We start from the raw sequence: 7321 nt of genomic DNA, 5'->3' as shown, positions 1-7321 counted from the left end.
TAGATCAGATTACTGACATATAAAAATTCTCCCATTGGTTGTGAAAAAGCCTCAAGATAAATACATATTCTTGGACATAGCTTAATTATTTTTCATTATTAAATCTATGTTGTGTACTTTCAAAGCTAATTCTCGTAATCCTGCTAGTCCATCACTTGCCCTTGATTTTGATTTTTTCCCCTCAGGCTCACTAAATTACTTGTATCCTCAAAAAAAAAAAAAAAGAACCACAATAATATCTCAATTTGGAACTTTGTCACACATTTCTTCTTCCCAAACTCCTTCTTCCTGCCCTCTATCCTCTCCTGTATCCCTTTGCAAAATGAGATATTCTCAGATTAGATATCACAACCAGGAAACCTTCTAAGGCAAACTGGGTATGGAGTCTCTCTTATGTGCTTTCAAAGCAACTTAGCTTCTCATAAAACTGTCTTGAGATTGGCTGCTATCCGCGGAGTCCCTGACTAGAAAGCAACCTCCTCAAAGTTCAGGCTCACATCTCCCTTATTGCATCTCCGGTATCTGGGAGAGTGCCACATATTTGTTTAGCAGGCATTTGATAATATTGTCTTGAATAAATAAATGACTATACAGGTATCAAATTTGCTATGTAGAACCTGTTTGAAGTTCTGTCAATCTTTACTCTACAAATGGATTTAGTGTACTGTCAACAGTATGGAGATGCAATGCAAAAGAAAACTCAGAACTCACCAGAGAGGAATGATAGCATGAGAGAAATCAGAGGAAAAGTGGGAGAGGGGATGTCTATGGATGGTTGCATGAGAAATGACTTTCTCAGGTACTCAAAGCAAAACAAGAACCTTTCCCCTTACTGAACTGCAGAGTTGTGAATGTTTTTGAAAATAAACTGAGTAGAATTTCAGAAAAGAGGAATTAATGGATGGCTTTCAAGAATAAAGAGTGGCCTGTGATGTCTGAGAGTTATAGATATCGCTGCATAACTATCAGGAAGTTGAATTACAATCACATCGAAACCCAAGTGAAAACACTTGACACACTTATAGTCACACAAAGGTGGAAAAGACACTCATAAGTCCAGAAATTCATTAGCATATGGGGAAAAAATAAGCTACAGAGGGATTAGCTAGTTACTATATTAAAATCTAATATCAATTTTTGTTAATAATTTTAATTAAAAATTTACTTTTAAAGTTCTGTTTATTATGTAATTATAAGTTATATACATGGGTACATTATTTCATGTAGCAAATTATATTTGAGTTAAAACCTATTTTATTGGTCAAGGTAGGATATGTTATATTGCAATAACAAATAATACCAACATTTCAGTGGCTTATATATTGAATGCTTGTTTAATGATTTATGCTACATGTCCATTATGCATCAATAAGGAGTTCAGGTCATTTACTCAGGTACCCAGGCTACAAATAGTCTATACTGACATGATCTTTTATGATCATCTTTGAAGAAAGAAATCAAACACTTTCTCAAATCTTTCCTTAGAAATGACCAGTGTCACTGCCACTCATATTTAATTGGCTAGAGCAAATCATGTGGTCATACCCAACTTCAAAAGTCACAGGGAAGTGACATCTTACCAAAGGCATGCACAGAGAAACAACAAGAATAATGTTTAACAATCTCAATAATAGCTTCAAATGGGTCACAGAAAGCAGGATAGTGAAAAAATTTATTCTGGGCCCTCTAATGAATGAAATGACTCTAGGAAGTTAGGATAGAGAAGGAAATTAGGTCTTTAGAAGTAGAATGAGATATCACAGTGATACGACCAGTAATTCACAGAGCTACACCTGGATTTCAGTTTTGGAATTTTTTTTTCATATTTTTTATAGTACATTATAACCTAACGCCTCCACATTCACATATTTATTTAAAAAGGGATCTGTGAGTGCCATATTCCTGTGGCACTCATTTGTCTTGCCTCCCACAATACTCTTCTATCATTTGTCTTGCCTCCCACAATACTCTTCTCACTACAAAACTGTCAGAAAAAAGATACAAATAAAAGGGTACCTTCTATGTCAAGACACCTTTTTTTTTCCCACAGGTATATAATTATCATTCTATTTAAAAGAAATTTGTTGATCTTCAGTGAGTGTATATTTTTAATCAGTTTAAAGAGAACAGCACCTTGTTGCCCTAGAAACAAATTTGCTCCAACTGATTAGTTGAGATGGACTGACCTTCTGACAAGTAAAGACTTTTAACTAAAAGAATGACATAAAAACAATCAAATAAATCATAATTGACTCATATTCTGCATTACCAATGGACTAGAACTTTAGAATCATCCCAAGACTATTATTATCAATCTCAAGTATGAAATGACAAGACCATCATCTGCTTAAATGCTGATTCAGGAACAACTACTCTCAGCTTTCTCTCTAATTTTATAATTTCATGAGTAAGAGGATTATGCAACCTGAAAAAATACCACTCTACATTTAAAAAATAATGCCACATACTGGGACTATCCACACTTGCTATACCCCCTTTTATTTCAAAAAGCTTGTAAGAAATTTAACCGTGATACTTAATCAATCACAATTTGCTAATGATATCAAAGTGGCAGATTCAAGTGCACTTTAGATCATTTGAAAAGCCTTTTATTTTTTATGCACTCCTTTTGTCTGGTGTAGAATACCCTTTAAAACTCTGTCTCAACTCTCTCTTCACTGAAAAGACAGAGACTAATCACAAATGGGAACTGATTGCTGTTCACCAAACTTGAAATAAAGTGCAGGTCTAAATCTTCATATGCAGAAAAGATGGAGTCCTCTTATCTCATATTGAAATGATTGCTGCCTCTCAGCTCACCCTCTGACATCTATTACCATATTAAGGACATCTTTACAGAGAAGGGAAGGAACTGCAGATTTAAATATGATAGCCGTTTTAGTTCTACCAAATGTTTCTTTAATTTTTGTTTGTGTTATCTGATTTAACAGGTCTCCAGCATGTCTGTCTTTCTCTAACCTATCTTTTCTAAATTTCCTTAGAAATTATTGGCATCGCCATGGTCTCTACCTGAAAATAATTTAAATCCCTGGGTTGTTGATGCAAAGAAATGCTGTTTAATTAACAGTTGCTAAATTTCTTGCCACTTTTCAGACACACAAATGTCCAGAACTCTTCATTTACTCTCCATATCAGAGCTTACACAGAGGTTTCTTTTGAGTTATTTTATGCCTACCATAGCTTTTATTTGGTCTGAAGCATGTGTGTGTGTGTGTGTGTGTGTGTGTGTGTGATGTGTGTGTGTGTGTGTGGAATGTATGTGTGTGTGTTTCAAACATATAAATACTATATTGACATAATCACCCAGATTTTTGGCTTCTCTTGAACACAATTGAAAGGGCCAATATTCTTTCAGAGAAATTTCTTTCCATATGTCGCTACTACTCCTTTCAGCTAGGGCTTGTAAGTGTTGCTGTTTTTCACATCTAGTCTTCATTACTCATTAGTATTTTCTTTTTAATTTCTATAAGTATTTTTTTGTCTATCAGAATTTATATATTTAATAACTCATTTCAATCAACATTATTGAAAGTGATATTAGTCACATTCTTTTTATTTTACATACTAGATTGCTATATATAGTTTATAAAATGATATAACTTAGGAAGGGGCACACAGCTTCAGTGTTCTCTGGGAGTATATTAGTTACTCTTCTAGAATCTCTCCGTGTTCACCAATCCTGAAACTCCTCGAACTCCATATTTTTTTTTCAGGATAAATTTCTAATAAATTATTTTGAAATAAAAATTTAGTGTAACCTGGAGCTGAAAATTCTTAAAGAACAATATTTTTAGAAATATTTAACTCTTCATACACATCAGTTTGATCTGTTTCTTATAACTTTAATATATAAATGTAATGTAATTAATATATGAATTTAAACATAAATTTATACAAGAACATTTTAATGTTCTACTGACATTTTCTGTAATTTGGCAGTTGTAAAAGACACAAAAATGGCTTAATGACTTGCATATAACTTAAAATTTCAAAACATTTGTTTATATATTTTATAGCTATAGCTTTAATAACAAGGAATTAAATAATTTTATTCATTCCCTTCTTTATTACTAATTGATTTACACAAAGTTTCATGTGAAAATAGCATTCTTTTCTGTCAAATATGGCCATTTTCAATTTAATTTCTGTTAAGTCTGTGGACATGTGCTTTAAAATGTGGCAGTTTTTAAAGTCAGAGGTTTTAAACTGAAAAATTCTAATATCTCTCTAATATCATTTATTACAATGCCTATGTATATGCTTTTGTTTGCTAATAATACATGGATAACAGTTAATGCCTGAGCACCAGCTTTGCCTACAATGGTGCTCAGGCCAGATCTTTGATATTTGTGAGGTTCTGGAGTCACAGGTTCCCAGACTTGCTTCTGCAGCATTGAGATTCCTCCTTTCTCAAGGCACCATGGCACCTGCAACCACCTCTGCTGCTATTGCTGCTGTTCCTGCCCTCGCCTCTGTAAGGCCCAACCTAGGTCCCCACCTAGCCACCCCCACGGGGAGATAGAAAGCCTAGACTATCCTGGGTGTGCACCTGTACCCCAATATCCTCCCCCGCAGTCTTTTCCTAAATTCTTTATTTCACTGAGTTGAAACATCATGCATTCAGTTGCCAAAGCATGCAGTCTAAGCATTCTTTTAATTCTTTTCATTTACTCTCTCTCTCTACAAATATCCAAGCTTTCTTAATTCCCATATTACTCCAACTGTCAGCAGCATTCAACACAATCAATTAGGCATATTTTACCAATATCCTTCTTCGCCTGCCTTTTAGGACACTAGAATCTTATTTTTTCCTCTCACTTACTTATTAATCGCTCCTCAGCCTCCTTTGTAGTTTTCTCTTCTTTTCCTAATCTCTTAATGTTATAGTCCCTCATGGCTCAGTCCTCAGTTCTCTTCTGTGATTTATCTGCACCCGCTCCCTTGGTTATCTCATTTAGTCTTACGGATTTAAATATATATATATTATTTATATATATCTATATCTATATCTATATCTATATATATATAATATATACTAATATAATAATATATATATTTTATATATATTTTATATAAAATATAAATTATATATATTTTATATATTTATAAATATATATTTATATATATTTTTATATAAAATATAAATTATATATATATTTTATATATTTTATTTTTTATATAATATATATACTAATATAATAATATATATATTATATATATTTATATAATATATATACATTATTTATTTATTTATTTTAGGCGAGGCAACCCTTGGTTGACCTCACAGATTGCAAGGACCTTGTCAGTTTCTAATCCCTTATTTTTTATTTTTTACGCCTACAGCACCCCAGTCTTCATAGATGGTCTCCCATCCAAGTAATAACCAGGCCTGACCCTACTTAGCTTCCAAGATCAGACCCGATCAGGCTTATTCAGGGTGGCATGGCCGTAGACTCATGGTTTTAAATATTATCTCTATGCTGATGGCCATCACATTATGTTTCTAGTTCAGATGTTTATATGTATCTCTGCTTAGATGTTCAGTAGACATCCCAGACTTAACATGTCCAAAACTAAACTTCTCCTCTCTCTTGAAATCTTGCTCCATCTTCACTTTTCTATTTCACTTAATTGTAACTCCACTTTCTTTGCGACCAGGTCAAAAAATAAAAAGTATCTTTCTCACATTTAATATCCAGTCCCCCAGGAAATCATATTAGCACAAAATTTAAAATAAATACAGTTTCTAACCATTTCTCAGAACTTCCACCACTGCAATTCCAGACGCAGCCAACGATCATCTCTTGCCAGAGTTGCTGCCATAATCTCTTAACAAATCTCCCAGTTCATTCTTGTTCCCCTACATGCTAGTCTTCATGAACCAGTCAGTATGTAATATTTAAACATGAAACTCAAATCATAAGATCCTCTGCTCAAATCTCTTAAATGTCTCCCCTTCTTAATCAGGCTAAAGCTGATGTACTTATAATGGTATGCAAAGTCCTAAATGACTTGAGTTCTGTTTCCACTCAGACATTCTGGTCTTCATGTTCCTCTAACATGCCAGGTATGTTTCTCCTGCCTTAAGGACTTTGTGCTATCTTTCCTTCAGCTTGCTATGCTGTTCTACCAATTTTAACATGGCTTACTCTCTCACTTTCTTCAAGTCTTTCTCAAGCCTCCTGTCTTCTGGGACACTGGATTTTTCACTTCTTCTAATCTGCCATTCAGATACCACAGGCTCCCTTCTGCATTTCCGGTATCAGCAAGTAGGTGGGGCAATGATCAACTCTCCTCCTCTAAAAACCTTGGTAAGTACAGAAGTAGCGGCTTTTGGTAAGTAGCCTCTTCAAGTTCAGAGATGGCAAATACTACTTTTTGGTGCTCTCCCCATGGATTCCTAGGAATCTCCTTACAGTGGGAAGTGCTATGTATGTTGCATCCTCTAAAGAATAACCCTTTTTTGCAGATGACATAGGGTCCAACAGCCTAATCTTTTGTCAGCTGAAGTATGTTTCACAGCTGTACAGTGAACTCTCAGCTGCTGCGTAATACTCATATTTAGATCCTACTGCGTGAATGATGAACATGCCAGGTAGATTAAATTCTTTTGTCAATATTGCTTCACCTTTCTAACAACATTTACGTTTTCTCCAAATCAGGCCCTGCAGCCTGAGAATACTTTCTGACACAGGATTCTTATCTGTGAGACTTTTACTGCTGGTATTTACTATGGCTGTACAGTTCAGCAATACCACATCTTCTTTCCAGAGAACCACTTTTCCATTGATATCCTTATTATAAAGAAAAGATGATCTAATAATGTCTTCCTGAAATCTTTCTTCTGCCATATTAGAAGCATTTAATTTGTCTTTACATGAGTTGCCCCAGCTGAGTAGTGTATCTACATCCATAAATGGGGAAGGTACACCCAAGGGATCCATGGAATGAAACTTCAGCTTGTCTTTTCCCAAATTCATTAGCAAGTCAATATCTTCTGGAGTCTTTAGAATACTCAGGCCATCCCATCCAGGTGGCAGGTGAGGCAAGTTAAGTTCCTCATAGAAAGCAGGGAAGCAGTATCACAGTGCCTATTACATAATTAAAAAAACTCAATAATTGTTAATTGGTTTTCTTCTCACTTGATAACTTTGGTTAACAACAAGATTGCAGTTCTCATACTTTGTTATAATCACCTGCTCATTTGTCAGAAGACTTCCACTAAACTATAAGTTTCTTGAGGGCAAAGAATGTAATGAGATTACATTCATTCTCCTAGTATTTGCAAATGAATGGATTG

At 34.4% G+C, this 7321-nt stretch overlaps 1 pseudogene; it reads right to left on the bottom strand.

Annotated features, from left to right (window-relative positions):
• Positions 1-6166: 6166 nt before the first annotated feature.
• On the bottom strand, positions 6167-6965 carry LOC120597114 (ganglioside-induced differentiation-associated protein 2-like; annotated as a pseudogene).
• Between the last annotated feature and the right edge of the window lie 356 nt (positions 6966-7321).

This window comes from Pteropus medius, unplaced genomic scaffold (assembly GCF_902729225.1).
Source record: "Pteropus medius unplaced genomic scaffold, Ma_sr-lr_union100, whole genome shotgun sequence".
Lineage (NCBI taxonomy): Eukaryota > Metazoa > Chordata > Mammalia > Chiroptera > Pteropodidae > Pteropus > Pteropus medius.
This window is presented reverse-complemented; position numbering and strand designations above follow the sequence as displayed.